Source organism: Columba livia, chromosome 16 (assembly GCF_036013475.1).
Source record: "Columba livia isolate bColLiv1 breed racing homer chromosome 16, bColLiv1.pat.W.v2, whole genome shotgun sequence".
Lineage (NCBI taxonomy): Eukaryota > Metazoa > Chordata > Aves > Columbiformes > Columbidae > Columba > Columba livia.
This window is the reverse complement of record NC_088617.1, coordinates 10,806,914-10,825,348: the sequence shown is the minus strand read 5'-3', so window position 1 is coordinate 10,825,348 and position 18,435 is coordinate 10,806,914. Positions and strand designations below refer to the sequence as shown.

General features: G+C 38.5%; 1 long non-coding RNA gene across 1 annotated transcript in view; it reads left to right on the top strand.

Moving 5' to 3' along the window:
• LOC110356708 (uncharacterized) overlaps nt 1-17,938 on the top strand; it is a 279,999-nt gene extending 262,061 nt beyond the window's left edge. Inside the window, exon 4 of the long non-coding RNA XR_010466631.1 lies at nt 15,424-17,938. This is a non-coding gene — a long non-coding RNA (uncharacterized LOC110356708). The remainder of the gene's footprint in view (nt 1-15,423) is intronic.
• Nucleotides 17,939-18,435: the final 497 nt, after the last annotated feature.

Genomic DNA, 18,435 nt, shown 5'->3' with positions numbered 1-18,435 from the left:
ATCTTCCCGAGACTGAGACTTCTAAGTTTTCAGGCGGAAATTTTTTGCTTCCTAAATAATGCTTAGTGTGCACTCAATTTGCTTTGTAAAGTGCATCTTTTCAGCGTTCATCCAAAGCCTTTTCTGCAGTTGCCTGAGCCCCATAGGCAAATATATACTGTGAGACTATTAAGATAATTTTTCAGTTAAGACATCGTCAAACTGCAAGCGGGACAATAGAAACAAAACCCCTTTTGTTCTGACTAAACTGTTCCTAATGACCCCCTCTATAAACAGTGGCACCAGCGAAGGGCTCAACAAGGCTCTTCATTGAGCCCCTTTCAAAAGGCCAAGCGGAGCAGAACATGGGGCAGAAACTCTGAGTTACTGCACTTCACTCCACTTTGGTGGTCTGACCACAAGAGAGAATCTGTCAGGTTTGTTGTTCAAGGCACCCAAAAAGGATAATTTAAAAGCATGAATTTCCACAATTAGCATCCTATAAAGAGTTCTAAATATTTGGATAGTCGGGGAAAGAGCGGGAGGAAGCAGTTTGTTTGTTTGTTTTTGTTTATTTAAATTGAGGGGCTGTAAGATAGACTTATGAGTTGCATATAAAAGCCTTTTTTTGAGAGAGTTGTTATGTAGTTATTGTATGTATATTGTATATGTATATTGTATGTATATAATGTTATGTAGCTCACATGAAAATAAAGATGTAAAAAAGTTAAGATTTTTACATTCCAGTAAGATCCTTGCGTTTGATTTGGGGGTAAAAATCATCTCCGTGAATACAGTGTGTTTATCATGAACAGGGGAAAGCTTTCAGTTGTTTAGTTTCTGGAAAAACTGGAGATACAGTGACAAACTGAAACCACTATGGACCAAACTCTTGTTCCTCCAGATGAGTAACTGTAGGATGTTCTGTACGGATCCGTGTAGCACGGGCTGTCTGTCTTCACACACTGGAGGGCTATGGAGATTATGAATCACTTCCTGATTATTTCTGCCCTTTTTTCTGTGTCCTGAATACATCAGAAGAACAGCACAAAAGACCTTCCACTTAAACAAAAACCTCTTTAGAGAGCGTCTTCATTGTATGTAATTGGGAAGCGATGAGAGGTCAGGCAGCAAAAGTCCATAATTTGGATGATTTGGGAATTACGCGGACTACATTTGCAAATAGGAACACCAGTTTCTTCTGAAAGAAGCTGGAGTTTGTCTTAGCAGCTGATTCACTAGGGGTATTTCTAACTTAAGGCATGTGCTACCGCTTCATTTGGAAAGAGGTAGGAAGAGATCATGGAAGAAGAGAGAAGAGCAGCCATTAGGACAGGAACCACATATTCCGAGTAAAGGTTAAATCACGAGGAAAACTAACTCCTAAAAGATTCCAAACACCTTGAAGTCTCCACTATGTGCTGGGGGTCTGAGGGCACTCTGCCAGTTGTGGGAAGTGCCCAGCAGTTCACAGCTTTCGGTTCGGCTTGGTTTGGTTTGGTTTGGTTTGGTTTGGTTTTTTTAATGGATAATATCCACACTCTTCCCTTGTAGAAAAGTGCGATGGAAGGTTTCGGTGTGTCTTGGAAAAAGGAAGGATTTGGGTAAGGGCAGGATGGTGTAGTGCCCTGTGACAGGATACTGAGAGAAAGAGAAATGTCAAAGAAATCTTTAAGAGAATTCCAGTAGAAACAAAAGAATCTTTGTGAAAGATACTGTTAGCAAGTCTGATGGAAGGAATGGGGATGTAAAATGAATCGAGAGGATTTACAAGTTGTTTCTAAGCCTCGAGGCAAGAACAAAAAGCTAAGCATTTGCTATATTTGGTATATATGGAAGAGCAGTTTGGACATCAAGGGAGCTAATAAAATGCAGAACCTAATTCGTCTCTTTACTGCGAGCTGTGTTGTTGCGCTAGGGAGAGAAAAATGCTTCTGTTAAAGGACAGTTCTGAGGAAGAGCAGCTGAGGCTTGACCTGGCCTTTGTGAAAACGGTTGTTTTCCCGGCAGCACAGCCGAGCTCCATCAGCACTCACCAATGTTTTCTTATTTGCGCGCATGTGAGTATCGTACAGAGTGCTGTGGATCTAGCTTTTGGCATTAAACATGGTAACTGTGTAATGTGATAGCACGAAGGTACAGTATTCATTTTGTCACACCGTTCCTCAAAAATCCATATTTGAGGCTTGTTTTTACTGAAAATTTCTGGAAAAAAGATGAACTGTGTCTGACCAAAATTTGCTGCCTCAGAGACTTTCTGATTGAGGAATCCAGGTAGACAGGCTGAAAAAAACATCTCATTTTCTGAATCTATTTGCAGACATTTATGGGAATTAATTTATCAGAATAAAGGAACAAATGGATTTCTAACTGTGTTTAACGCCATGTAAACTGAATTTTATTTGATGTTTTGACTAGAAATTCTTCTGCTTAGGGGTCATATTAGAGATATGTTAACTGTTAATCATGAAGAACAACAGTGTCAAGAGGATAATTTTTTTCTAGGTTTCATATGATTACATTATTATAAATATAAGGAAAAAGTAACAACATGAACTTTTTATTAGCTTTGACTGATGTAAAATGGCTTTCTCTTGAAAGTGATGAATCTGATTATACATGAATCTCCTGAGCCAAAGTATTCTTACTGTATTTCAAACAATCTTGTGATTGTCTTAGATTTTAATAATGTTAGTAGTTATTTGTCCTTGTGCAAATAAAAGCGTATTGCAAGCTTTCAACCCATGCTAACAACAGTAGGACACAGATATATTGATATAAAGGAATGATCTTTAAAATTTTCTGATTTCCAGACTTTGGCAACAGCCAATTCTTTATGACATATCAAAACAATCTGTCTTATTTACCTTTTCGGGTCACTGTAAAAGCAGCTTGTGAGCCCCAAATGCTTGTGAAGCACCCTTTAAAAATCAGTGGTATAGGACAACACGATGCATGAATCTGATTTTCCTTATGCGAGAGCTGAATGTCTCACTCTTCTAAAGGCTAGCAACTTGGATCAAGTTATAAGAGGAAAAAATCAATTGAAGAGTTAAGGGTGGTGCGCTGAGAGTTGTCCAGAAAAAAACAAACAAACAAACTAGTATGTAAAAAAATTAACGGTTTTGACATTTGTTTTCGATTTGTCACAGAATGATTTAAAAAACAAAACATGAATAGAAAGAATGAGACATCCCAGAATAACCGACATCCAGTGACTAGGGTATTTACTTGGGCCGTGTCCAAGTAGTGCTTTATGGGGTTTGGAGCAGACATCTGACATAATGTTTTCAACATTATTTTGGTCAGATTCAAGTTTGGGCTCTGGAGTGGGTTGAAAAAGAGCCTGCCTGGAGTCCTGTACTTCATAGGTGGGACTCCGTCACCAGGCTGTTTCATCACTCAATCTCTCTTTGGTCTAGAGAATTTTATTTATTCTTTTTTTAAACAAAGTAAATTAGCTGTATAGAGAACAGCCAGACAATTATGCTGTTGCTTTTGGTAGGGTGCTATCATATATTTGGGTATTTTTCTGACTTTGGAAATGAATAAAGTAACATCCACATTTCTGCTTCATTCTTATTCAGAACAGATTTTTCTCATGGAAATATCTGAACCTGCCTAACTATACTTCCATGAAATCCAATATATTACCTTTTAAAATTTTATTTTGGGCAAGTTGGCTTTTTCTGATAGCAAAAAATACTTTGGCAAAAAATACTTTGTCTGAAAATTGCCAACCATCTTCTCTGAGCTGAGACCTACCTCTGTATTGTACAAATGTGAGGCATTTACCTTCAATATTTTTGTAGGTGTAAGAAGAGATCACAAGTGAAGTGTGGTCTGGGATGATAGAATCTGTGTGTGTAAATTTGGGGGAACTTCGTAAGGAATGTGTAGAGTAAAATATAAAAAGCTCTTGATAATGTCTCCCAGCTCATACAGAAGTTAAGTTAAATTCAGTATGTAGGAGAGAAAAATCAGAAAATGTATTGGGTTGAAATTTAAATTCTTCTCCTTTGCTTTTCAAACATGGGTCTTTCAATCCTTTCATCCTTGTTCCCAGTCCCACTCTGAATCTCATCAGGCTCCACTGGACACACACGTTCAGCGTCTCTTTCTGGTTTAGCCTGTGCTCCTGCCAGCCTCCCACTATTTTATATTCCCTCCTCCCTGCTCTGTCTTACACCTGGCTGAGCACCCTTGGGTGTCATTGACTAAGAACTGAGACTTGCAAGTGTCCCAGGGGAATCTAAAGGTGCGTGTAGAGGTGCAGAGCACACGGCAGCTTTCCCCTTGCCTCAGCACTCTCAGGTCGTTAATCAGAATGGTTAATTTTAAACACACTTACCATTTCTGCAACTGGTTATGGGAAAACTGATTACTGGGTTAATGGCCCTACTTGAAAACAGTTATCCCATTACTGTAGATTAAATCAATCCAGTGCAGCATGCCTTGTAATAAAGCGTTATTACAGAACATGTATACAGTCAATGCCTTGTTTTCCTAGAAGAATAAAATGGAAATATATTTTGCATCAGACATTAAATGGGGCTTGTCCAGTTCCTCAAGCAGTTAAATGACATTGAGCAATATTGGGGGTAGCTTTGTTTGATGTCATGTGTGCCTCTCAGCTCCATTCCCTTTATAGGTTCAGTATCCATAATTTTTCACTTTTAACATTCATTTCTGAAGAATTGAAATGTCTAGGAAATGAATGCCATGCAGGGACAGCAAAACTAGCTAAGTCATCTCCAGCCCAGGATTTGGTATAGCTGTGCTAATTCACCTACTGAGAATTAAAATAGACTAATTACCTACTGAGAAGCAGAATTTATTGGCTCTGGTGCTAGTTTCTCGTTCTGCTCCTAGAACCTGGTCTGGCTTGTTTTGAGCTAACGCAGGTTGTCTGAGCAGGTGCTGTTCACACTTCCTGTAATTTAGGAAGCGCTGGGTGATGCTCTATTTTAGATGAAATACATAAACAAGATTCGACTGACTTCTGGTCAGTGGAGATCTTATCACACCTCATAGTCTGGTTCCCTAGGGAAACTACTTACACAATCTTATTATTTATCTGACCCAGTTTTCAATATGCTGACACATTTGTCACAAGTTACATAGATGTTTCAGAGATACTATGTCCTTACCAGTTTTGCAAGAATTAGCACCTACGCAGAGGAAGGAATCCTTTTTAGTGCACCCACTGAGGAACAAGGGAGAATCCAGCAATTATTCATTGTGTTTGACAACAGTGAGCCATTCGACTGATTTGCACATTGTTCTGATGATATTCTTTGGCAAAACCACTGCTTTATTTGCCTTCCAAATTAAAAGAAAAAAAGTCAAGAGATGGCTAGGGGAAAGAGGCCAAGGCATGCTAGGGTACTCCCCAGAAAATAAGAGATACTGTGTGTTTTGGGGAGGCTGGAGGGGCAAAGGAGGCTGGAGGCATCGCAGTGGGATGTGATAGAGGATAGCTGGGCTTATTCCAGCAGGGAGGTGTAAGAGGTGTAACATAAATCCATAAAGAATCAAGCTTCATTTGTTCCACATTTCAGGGAATAATTTGTTAGGAAAATATTGAGGCCTTAATTTTGCTATTTTGGATCCATTTACATGCTGGTTGAACCCTTCTGCTATTCCGTGTATCAGTTGTAGCTGCTGCACCGCCTTGCTGTTACACAGCAGGCATCTGCTGTTATGTGACCTGAAAAGATCATTATACTGGCTTTATTTGCTGTGCATTTAATAAAGTTGTAGCTGTTGTGACTATAACTCATGACTCCCATGTCATTCCACAGTGGCGTAACCAGTGGTTCAGCATTCCAGGAACAGCAGTTCAAAGGGACGGACGAGGACTCCAACCTATGCCAGAACATTGCGACTTTTATTACTCCTCCCGCACTCCTCTGGTAGGAGGATCCATTCCCTAGCTGGGGAGCTGAGAAGTACAAAGCATCCTTAGACCTTGTAGTGCAAAATGTAAGAAGCGATGTTATCTGCAGAAAGTGGACTTTAGATTCTATCGGCGCACATTTAGCATAAAGCATTTCCTATGGTAATGCCTCTCACTTTCCCAGACTTTTAAAGGCTCCAAGTGGCACAGAGGCTGCAGACCTCTTTGTAATGTTAATGAATCATCTTAATGGACTGTTTTAGCAGACACATTCATCACCTTTTGTACCACAACGATTTTTTTTGTTATACTTAAATGGTTAAGTAGGCAATAAATGCCTATCAGACCAACCACTATGGTCTAGTAATCCACCTCGTCATAAATCACCAGTGGATTATTATTGTCCCGTTTAATTAACACTCCTAAGGGATTCTATCGTTGGATAGACTTTCACCTTGCACTAAGCAGGCATTAACATTTGAAATAAGAAAAAGTGTGTTTATGTGAAAAGTGTTAATCAGTGTGACCTGGAGCTGGTAGTGGTGGGTTGGGTGAAATATGTGCCTGTGTATATGGTGGCAGTTCCTTACATCAGTTTTCAATGGAAGCTAAAATCAGAACTATGGAATACTTATCTAAGTCATAGCAAATGATAGCTTCAGTATCATTTGTATTGGATCTTACAGATATTTGGTTGGATTTGGTTGTAAATAGCAGCTTTAAATCTTTTTATTGCAGGAGTTAGGAAGGTAGCGTTTTTGTGAGTGTATGTTTTGTGTGTAATATGGGTTGGTTTGTGGTCCAGTTCAGTCTGAAGTGTTTTTAGAGGACTAGATCAACCCCTTTTTCTGCAACAAAAGGTGAGAGGGGAAGTCTGATCCTTTTGCTCCTCTGTGAACTCTTTTCAGACTTCACAGCCAGAAAGAGTAAGCGAAGCAGCAAGAGTTCCTGGGAAAGGCAGTGGGTCCATAGGATTCGATGCTCTTTGCAGAACAATCCCTACAGTTCTTTTGCAAATGGAATTCCCACAGTGGGACACAAGCTTGATACAGGATCACTCTCAATATACAAACATTTTTGTACCTAGTACAGCTCATTGCTGGTTTTTTTCTCTTGGCAGAGTATAAAGATGGCAGCTTTTTTTTTTTTTTTTCCTTTTTTTTTTTCCTCTCTCCTGTAATCCAATTTACTGCATTTACTAGTAATTTCCTCATCTTTTGTCAGGAGAGAAAGATGTTTGAAAAAGGCTCTTGTTAAGGCAGTGTTTCCCATCCATGAAATCTTATCCTGCTTTCTTTGATTTTGTTACATTCGTAATACTAGTAGCGCACTTACCAACTGCACATTCTGTGGATACCAACACTAACAGCAGTTATGTGAGATAACAAAGTGCTCAATTTCCATTTTACAGACAGAGGAACTAACATATAAATCTGCAGAGATTTTCTGAGGTCTTTGATTCACCAGCAGTAGCATAGCTCAAGGGACCCTGTTTCTTGTCTGCACACAAACCTGGCAGGCACATCCCTTTCCTCTTGGCATTTTTGTTAAATTATTTCCTAGTGTGGACTCCTGGAAATTAAGGAACAAATAAAACTGTTAAGTGGAACGCAAACACACTAAATCTTTTCAATTAAGAGACTGAATCTCTTAGTATAAATTCATTTCCTGAAACAAAACTCCAATTATGTAAGACTAATTCTTTCCTCTAAGATTGCATGGATTTATTGACTAACAAAATCTTCTGTTGCATAAATGGAAAAGTGCTGTTTAATGTAGTCTGCTGACCAGAGGCTAAACCATAGCATTAGCATTTTCACTGGGGATTTTTTGTTTCAGTTGCACACTAATCTGTCAGTTTTTATTCTATTTGTAACAAAAAAGGTGTGAAAGGCCTCACAACTGAACATGTGGGAAACAGCACAAAACACTAGAGGAGTTTGAACAAGACGCGGAATTAAACTGAACTTTTAAAGTGTTTGTTGTTATTGCATGAAGAACTGCAGTGACAAAGTAAGAATATGTTATGTGTGGGACAGAATTGTGGGGAGGTATGTGTGCATTGATCTTACAATAGATTTTTCAGATCATTTAACAGAGATGCACAAAACCCACACAGTTTCAAGCGTAGGCACGTCCTGAGAAGAATCTCCTTCATTCCCTCCAGACACACCCTGCTAATTAAATCCATCATTGCCTAGCAGTAAGCCCCAGGGTTCAATCTTTTCTAGAGCACTGTTTCTATCCAACATTTTAGCTCATAGAGCGGGCAGCCAAGATTTCATGTCTCTGCATATAGTAGGACTCATGGCCAATATTTCCTACAGTTTCCTCCTCTCCATCCCAATGTGGATACATAATGGCTTGGGGTTTTGTTTTGTTTTGTTTTTTTGATAGGTAAAACTTAAATGTTCCTTTTGGATTACTTTCTTTTATCCTAACGCAATAACCTCTATGAGGGTGGCAAGTTAAAGTAATAAAATCAGGAATCTGTACTCCATGTAGCTCACTGGCCACGAGAAACTGCAGCAAGGATGGATATTGAATGACTTCTATAGTCCAGCCAGGTTTTATCAGAACAGGTCATCAACCTGTAGGCCGCCCAAACCTGTTCCACTGCTTCCCCATTGATTAAATATCTGGAGGCATTTACACGTGTATCAAATTCTCCATAATCTATTTTATCTTAATCACACCCAAGTTCTTTTTCAAGCTAGTGCAAAAACATTCCCTCCAGTGACGAGAAAACATGGTATATGTACTTAATGTACTGCTGTACATTGAATTTCCTTGGAACCAAACTATGACTTCAGATTCCTATGGGCTGAAATATCAGTGGGACTGCAGGGAGTGTCAGTGAGGTAAAACCTGCCTATGTATGGCCAAAGGTTAAAGATTGGAAAGGGAAGGGAAGGGAAGGGAAGGGAAGGGAAGGGAAGGGAAGGGAAGGGAAGGGAAGGGAAGGGAAGGGAAGGGAAGGGAAGGGAAGGGAAGGGAAGGGAAGGGAAGGGAAGGGAAGGATGTAGACAGAGGTCTTACTGGAATTGTCACCTGTTCCTGTCCCTTAGGGATTTCCACTCACCTTCCTGTATGTTTGTTCCCAGCCTATTTTCCTGCTCTTACTTTCTGCCCCAGGTGTCATCCTGCAAACACCTTGAGCACTGTGTTCCCTTCTCCTTGGTTCTGCCTCCTAAGTGGTTCTTTCTTTACTTTTTCCCATTTTTGTCTGCACCTCGTTTTTTGGGGGGGAAGCAGTATGGGAATATGTTAAAAATCTGAAACAAACAAAACAAAGCAACTGAGTGGCATGGGAAAGCTGGACACAGACTGACTGTTCACTGTCTTGTTCGACACAGTAAAGGGCATCATACCTAAGTAGCAGGTAGCAGGTTCAAGGACATGCATCCTTAAGACTGAGTAGTTAATCTGTGGAGCTCCCTATCATGGGACATTTTGTATGTTAAAAATGTACAAATCCAGGCAAGAAAAATTCAATTAATACAAAGACGCAGTCTCTGGTTCCAGGAGTCCTTGAGTCATAAACAGGAGACCAGGAGAGTGTGCTGGGAAAGCATTGCTAGATGCTTTTCTTGTACTCTTCTCATGATGTCCAGTACTGCTTGCTGTCAGAAGCAGAATATTAGGCTAGGCGGACTTTGGATTAACAAGTATAATATGCCTTATGCTTTTTATTAAGAAGACAAGGCAGGAGGCAATTTAGCCCTTAGTTGTCAAACAGGACTACAAAGTGTTCTGCTGTTTGTTCTCCTCCTGCTTTTCCATCTCTTAAACCAATCCAGGGAAACATGTTAGATGTTTCTTATATTTTGTTGCCAGCTGCTCTAAAAAGTTCATACAAAAGCTCGTCTCATCCAGAAAATTTATGTGGCGATTCATGAGTCCTTTCAGCAGTATGTTGAAGCACAGAGATATTACTAAATCAGATTCAAACCGATGAATTCAATACAATGGGGGTGAACTCTCAGGGATGACTTTCAAAAAGAAAAGGTTTCAAACACTAGTTGATCTGATAAAACATAAATCAATATTTATGTACCTCCAGTCATTATCTTTACCACTGCAAATTTTCTATAGCAACAGCAATCAAATGGTCAGAAAGCCTTGGTTTGCCTGTAAGTGAGTCCAAGCTTCAAGTTTTAATGTTGTAGAGGTAATTATGTCACACACATTGTAAACATTTTCTGTTTCTCGAATAGGGAGTCTGTATTGAAAATATTAACCACTGGCCTATGGAAGCTGAAGGGATGCAAAGGAAAGGAAACAAGTTTTCTCACTGGGTGCTGAATAGTTGGAATTCGGTTTAGGAAGCACTAAAATTAGTAGAAGCCATCTGAAAAGTGCTAGTAGATTTAAGATCCTAAGGGAAAGGAGAAAACTTGTTGGTGTCACGAAGTGCTGAAAATATTGTATCTGCAGTTTAAATGATCAAAATTAACCCCTTTACTGTAGCACACATGTTCCAGTGTGGTGTTCTAAACAGATGATCAGATAAATATCACAGCTGATGTAATAAATACCTGAATGTGCCTGTAATAAATACAAGAAGTAACCTGTCTTCATTATTCAAGTAGCTGCTCCTAGTTAATTGGCATGCTCACATTGTTTGGGCCAATGGATTTTTGCAGTTTTCTTTCAATAGTTTTTATTTTCTTTTCTTTCCAACTTTTTTCTTTATCCCGTCGGACAAAGTGATGCAATGGTGCCCAAACAATTCATTGAATTCATTACAAAAAGCTAGTTTTTGATTCAAGGAGATGATAGTCAATATTACATTGCAAATTAAGTGCTTCTGGTTTTCACTTGTACAAAAACAACTCATTACTCACCAAAAAATGGCATTCTGACAGCTACTAATTGCATACAAAGAATTTTAAACAAAAGTGTAGCACAGAGGTAACATGTGTAACATATGTGTGATAAAATATGTGTCATATTGAAGGTAGGAGACATCTGAAACAGTAACAAATCAGAGGATGATTTTAAATTTTATATTCAGTTTCTCAATTGTAGTCATACTGGGGTGTTGGTTTTGTAGTTGTTAAGGGCTTTTTTTTTGTTTTTCAAAGAATGCCTGAAAAATGAGTAACATTTTTTCCTAATTTTTAACTGAACCTCCCACACTGTAATTTATGGCCATTGCTCCTTGTGCTGTCATATGACACTACCTACCAAGAAGAGCTTGGCTGTCATCTCTGTGACTGCCAGCCAGGCAGAGATCAGTTCTTGGCCTTGGCAAGCCCAGCGCCTTCAGCCTCTCCATTGAGGTCATGAGCATCTCAGTAACCCCCTACTGAACTTCCTGGAGGTTCTCCACACCGCTCTGGAATTGGGGGAGCCAGAACTGGGTGCAGTATAACCAGCCTCGTCTATTTGAATGTGTCCAACTGTTGCTCCACCACTGCTGGGTGCCCTTTTCCTGGCCAAGTTGTGCTGGTGCACACAGAGGTCTGGGAGCTCATTGTCCCTGGGCAAATCAGTGCAAGAAAGGGTTTAAGAACTTCAGCTTTTTCCTCAACATTGTCTTTAGGTCACCTTCCCAAAGCCAAATTTCCCATTATACTTTGATCCAGAGAAGCTGACCTCTGTGCAGGATACTCCAGTGACAGAAACTCCTTCTCTCTGTTACCACAGGGGTATGACTAGAGAAAAAGGACAGTATGACAGGTTTTTCCATGGGTGAATAACTTCTCCATCTGTGCCCTGGGGAGTGTGTATAGCTGGTATAAATCACTGCATATCTGCGATTACTAACCTTGCTAGTAATGATGTGAGAATGGATGGAGTACAAAGAGGAACGTTGCATATCATTAGTACCAATCTACCTCACTGCATTTGTATGCAAGGCTCTTACCTAGGAAGTCAGTTGGCAAAATTCACGTTTTTTTTCATTTTAAAATGATGATAAAAATACACATTTGTGCTGCACAGAAATGTTTCTCAAATATCAAGTCCACTTGGGGATTTTACAATTATGAAAACTTGAAAACAGTTGTTGCTAATCATTTCTCAAGCACTCAGCAGAAAGTATTTTTATTACAGTGTTTTAGCATGACTGACCTCAGTGTATCATTTAATTATTTATTACAAGTGTCACACAAACCACTGAAAAATATCATTTCAAAGTAAAAGTTTGCTTTCAGTTTAACTCTGCATCAGAAGACACAGGAAAAAAATCGAGACTGTTATCATTACCCAATAACAGTAGAAAATTAGTATAAATGAGGATGATGACTACATATTCTGCAGGCATTAATTAATTTATGAAATGAGAGTTTTTCCACTAGGATCAGGCATCAGTTTGAATATGTATAAATATTGGCTTTTGCATCATGTAAATAGTTGATTTTTTTTTCTTTTAAATTTTACAATATCAGTGATTAAACCCATCTGGTATGAGTGCAGTGACCTCTTTGGTTTGTGTTGTGTTGTTTTTCTCTCCACACAAGGAGAATAAGTACAAAATGAATGTGAAGTAAGTTCCCGAGACATGCACAGTACTGAAATCAAAAGATGGGCACTGTATGTAATGAAAACCTTTTGGTCAGTCATCTTTCAGACCTTCAGTCTCTGAGTTTGAAGGCTCTGCTCTAGTTTTTCAAAAGACATTCCAATACAAAAAAAATACATATATATAATGTGTTCTTCCATAATTTCACCTGTTTGCTAAATGAATTCTCCTTTCTTTGTCCTGCTTCTTCCAGTTCTAGCCTGAGAGATGTTTAGTTTGGCTTTTCAACTTCGATTTATCATTTTCTTCCTCCTAGCCACTCTTTTGGTTCTTCCCAGTGAAAGAGTGGCATGAAAGGGTTTAGGTAATAATCTTGTAATGGATTGCTGTGCTGGAATGAAACCTCATTTCTTTTTTTCCAAGGACTCCCTGGGAATCCTTTTGCCACAGCCTTTTTTCTCCCCAAGAAGATTACACAAAAGTGTTCTTGTGGCCATTCATTGTGTCAGTCTGAGTGGACAACCTGATTCCTATCAGTTCCCATGGCTGGAGCCGTGATTCCCAGAAAACACACCATCAGCACAGCACTTCTTAGAACCGCTAGAATTAATTCCAAATGCTGAGCCAGAGGTGCCTATGTTTCAGTAGTGTGTCAGTAATCCCAATACATACACAAATCTGTAGAGATTTGGATCATTCCAGACGACTGATGTCATGTAATTGTCTTCTTCCTATTAATTATTCCAATTGTAATTTTATTGTTAATATGTTTGTGTGAATCTGAGTATTTATTTCCCTGTGGCAACTGTTTTTTTGTAGGCAAAAATGCCTTTATATAAAGTTTTACCTTTCTCTTTTAGATTATGTAATATATATCTGAATATATGTCTAAACAGTTATTTTAAATTGCAAATCTTTATAATCAAGAGTCCTTGAAAAACTATAGAAAGTAAAAAATATTTTTAAAGTACCAAAGAGGCAACATTTTGTTTTTCTTATTGCACTCATTACATATCATGATATAATTTGTTTAGCAAATCCAGTTTTCTGGAAGTACATCTACATTTCAGCAAATCTAATCTCTATAGAATAAGCATGTTCTACAGGAATTAACTAATTTTAATTGAATACTTTTAAAAATTATTTTAATTAAAAATGAAGGGGTTTTATGTATTGGCCATCATAATATGGCTGAAATATCTAGAAAACAAACTTACTTAAAACTTAAAGAAATAGTTCTCTCTTGCTTGAATCTTTAAGACAGAAGAAGCACATAGTGTAATAGCAGCTGTTCAGCAACACCTATTATTTACTTACATTACATCACTAATATGAGGCACTCTGTCGTTAAAATGAGAGTTAGGAATTGGCTCTCCTGACTTGCTTCTTAGCATTCTGTAATTTTGCTGAGGATATGATCTCATCCAGCTCTCCACACCAAATAAGAATCTGGAATGGCTGATGAGCACGTTAGTTTTCCTTCTGATATAGTATCCAACTTTATTAAATGGCTGAAAGAAAACCTTCAGCTTAATTTATAGAGAAAGCTTTAAATATTGTTTTCTTAGAACTAATGGATGGACGATAGTATCTTCAGCAATGCCATTTCTATACCAGTTGGTTTTTTATTTTGTCTCTTTGGCATGTTAGGGTCCCAATCTTGCATTCCTGGCACTCAGAGCTCCTCATAAGTGGATCCAAACAGGGAAGCATTCCAGCGCAATACATGAGAACCCCTTTAACTTCATAGAGGACATGCAGAAAAATATTAAAATAATAAATTAACACTACATCAGGTTATAGAAAGGAACTCTCTCTCTGGTAAGAAGTGCTAGACCCACCTGCCAGCCACCTGTGCCTAAGGCAAAACCAGGAATTCTTAACCTAGAAAAGGTACTGCTGACAGCAAGTGGCTATGCATTGTTTATTTATTGTTTATTAAAATTAATGTGCTAACACCAAAAAAGCTTGGCTTTTGCAAAGGCGTGGAACTGTTGTATATTTCTTTCTAACAGTATGTACGATGTTATCAGAAGGCTGATGACTGAAATGTAAGATCCGTCAATCAGAGACTACAGCAAGTAATTTCATTGATATTTTTGTACTGACTTAATTAGATATAGGGTTTTTAAGTGATTTAGTTAAGCTGATGCAACATCCTGTAATGGACATAGCCTTGCAGATGGAGGGATGTTCTTAGCATGCAAGTAATCATAGTAAATTATAATAATATATCTTATATTAGTAAATTAAATAAAGACTCTTAATCAATTGCATCACAATCTGATTGAAAGTTCCCCTTCTACTTATCTGTGCAGGAAAAGTGGATATTCTAGTCTGGAAAAGTCATGGGTCAGGCAGTAAGTCGTTGCAGAATAGCTTGTTCTGCAATAGCAATTCCAGTCAATTTTCCAGTGTAGAAAAGCCCTTAGTCCACATCTCCAAACTCCTGTTTATGCCAGAAGATTTTGTCTTTAGAGAATAGTATAAATTTGTTCTGTTCAATTCTTTAAGGCCCAAATTCAGCACAGAACTCCCTTTGGGATCAAAGGAGCATCTTTCTTATGAGGAGAGACTGAGAGGGCTGGGTCTGTTTCGCCTGGAAAACCTGAGAGGCGATCTTATAAATATTAAAAAATATCTCAAGAGGATGGACCAGACTCCTTTCAGTGATATCCAGTGATAGGATGAGGGACAATGGGCACAGGCTGAAGCACGGGAGGTTCCATCTGAATATGAGGAGAAACTTCTTCACTTCGAGGGTGCCAGAGCCTGGCCCAGGCTGCCCAGAGAGGTTGTGGAGTCTCCTTCTCTGGAGACATTTAAACCCGCCTGGACACCTTCCTGTGCAATCTACTCCACATGTACCTGTTTCAGTAGGTGGCTTGGACTAGGTGATCTCCAGAGGTCCCTTCTGACCCCAACCATTCTGTGATCAATACATGAGATCACACAGGGCGAGCTTGTATTATAGAAGTTTGTATTCATAGTTTTATTAACCAAGCATTTAATTAACACCTTGTAGCTGTGAGCTGTGTACATTCTTGCCTGTGGGACATCTTTGTGATTCTTCTAGGCCCGTACCTTCTAGAGCCCAATCCTAAACCAGCAGATAGAAAGTTGCCTGGAAGAAGACCCATCAAGCCAAACTCAGGACAGTCCGTCACTCTCATCACCAACAACCTTGCAACAAGGCAAACCAGAGCAAAGTCTCGCACCTTCCTTCATGGCCAAATACAGAAGATGGATTCCAGCAGTGAGATCCAGCTGAGACATTGGAGTTTGCTCTGAGTACAGAGAAATGAGCACTCTATAAATATGCAGAAAGACTTTGAAAAATGTTTGAATGGACTAAAAACATGTCCTGGAAAGGCAGTGCAAAGAAGTCTTCACAGAAGGCGAGTTAACAATCTCTCTGCATCCAGAACTATTTATACAGCGATTGAGTAAGACATGTTTTGGGCTGGATCCATGTTTATGTTTGAATCATGATTTTTCTCTTCTCCAGTAAAAAAAAATGAACAAACCAAGATAAGACATCTATGCTATTTCTTCTTTATTTGATTTATTTATTTCCACTGAGCCTTAGGACCCTCAAAAGCAAAGGTTGCCATTTATCCTGCATCAAAATTACGTCACAGTGCCCCTGGCATTTTTGTGGTGTGGACCAACTAGCATGAGCAGCTTAATTAAAATTACCAAGTGCATTTTAAAGCATGACATAAAGTTGATTTTAATCTAGCCTTCCAAAAATGAAGCAGAAGCCTTTTAATCAACTGCCCCACCCTTTTCATTATTTATATGGCCCACAGTACTCAGTGTCAGAATAGACTCCTACGTCATCCTCTTGCATCATTTTCCCCAGGCATTATTAAATAGTTAATAACAAAGGTCTAAAGTCCATCATGAGTTTTACCTGTTGGCATAAATCTGGGCCCCTGACAGCACTGGTGTAGCATTCATGTAAATGAAAGAATAGATTTTGGCTCAAGTATTTTTAATGTAGAGCAGCTGGCATTTTTGGGTTTGAAGAGCAAAATCACACCTGAGTTTTCATGCTTTCTAGGATTTTGCGAACAAAAGGAAAACAGAAAATAAACAGGACATTTTGCCTTTTGAAAGCCAGAAGAAATGGTGCAGCTGTTTCCAAGACTGCTGTGCTCAAGCGGTCACATGAACATGGAATTGAAGACATTCTTGCTTTCCAGATATGTTTTAGCGCAAATGCCTTCCATTTGTTTGTTTCAACATATTTTCCCTTTAGCACATTTTTTAAAACAGAATTTTTCCTAATAGCTTGTTTATTCACTGTTCACTTAAAACCAGATTTGGATTTTTGCAGGCATATGGCTGTTTACAAATCAATTCATTAGATATTATTACTGCTTCTATGGAATGACATGCAGCTACCTGGGAACTTACCACTGCTGGCAAGTTGGTTTGGTCAGATTCCTCCCGGACAGACCATAAAAGCAGCTGATTTCTGAGAGTTCCCAGAGAGAGTGGAGGGAACTGGCTGTGATGCACCCATAGTGTTCTATTAAATAGCCTTCTTATTTATTTAGCTGCTACATAAGACTTCAGCCGAGATTTTAATTTGATTCCCATTCCTAGCAAGGAAAAATGGAGCAAAATCTTTTCACAAGGTATGCAGTGAAGAAAGGGAAAAAACATACATATGCTTTTACGTATTTCATATATTGTGTATTATTTATTCTACTGATTCAGTTATTGATATATGAGAAACCCATGACAAGCAGTTTAAAGTCTTGGCACTAAGATAAATGCACGTTTTTGTTCTGTATAGCTCTTCAGCTGTGTAGTATAGTGATAGCAACAGTTTTTGATCCAGACAGGTTCTTCTTCAGCAGCTACAGACAGACTTTGAAATTGGGATCAGACAGCTCAAACAGACCATTTCTTAGCACAGCTTCCTCCAAAAGTACACTGATAAGAGCATGTGTTTATAATAGGAGACGATCCTAAGGGAACTCTTTGGTAACAGGCTATCTTTTAAAACAAACAAAATCTGAAAGTGTTTCATTACCTATCATACTTGTTTTATCAAGGGTAAGCGAAATCATAGTGCTAAATTCAACAGCTTCAAAGTAGTCATCTTCTTTTCCCTGCTATCTGTGGTGCCCTCTACTGCACATCTTTGTAGAAGCAAGACAAACGTTGAGATAACTGCATAAGTTACACTGCTTTTTTTCACATTTTTTTATATCTTAACATTGAATAATGGTTCGTTATTTGTTTTATTAATAATTTTCCTTCTAATGCATATAAAAATCCAGGCACTATTTGCAATTGAAATTTGTTTGGGTTTGTGTTTGTTTTGGTTTGCAAGTAGAATTTAGAAAGGGGAAATGAAAGAAAGAAGGCTGTAGGAAATGAATCTGCTAGTTCATTTACTGTTGGTAGTTCATTTGCTAGTCATATTCGAGGTACTGATTTATGTGGTTATACATATGCATACATGTACATATATGTGTCCAATATTAAAGTTGAAGCATGGAAATTGTTGTTATTGTTGCTTGTTTTTTAACCTGTGTTTTGTTAACTTGGGTATAAGCATGGAGTATTTTGGTCGTGCTTTTTTATAGTTGCTGTTTGCTGCTATGAAGAAGAGACAGGTCATTAAATGAGCTTCTCACAAGCTGAGGTATGTAGTTTTGTTTGCGATCTGTTGCTAGGGGCATGATATAATTTTGTCAGTTCTATATCAAACAAAAATCTTTTGATTTTGATGTTGAATTGTTGGAAAGAGCTACAGAGATTTTACATAAATATTTCCGGAGTGATCTCAAGGTACCCAAAGGCCAAAGACTTAAGATGAAAGATCTGAACATTTCAATTTATTAATTCCCCTTTCTTTTGCTTGCCTCTGTTAACTGAAACACCTTGTTTTTATATCATCATAGCCCGAGGTTTTTTCCTTGAATAAATCAATGCATGAATTTTTTAATTACTTTCCCAACGTGGATTTGGACTACTTAGTCTTACAGGTACCGAAGAAGAAAGATTCAGGGGTAGTAGCTAATGGAACAACAGGAGAAATCATCTGCCTCCAACACTTTAAACACTA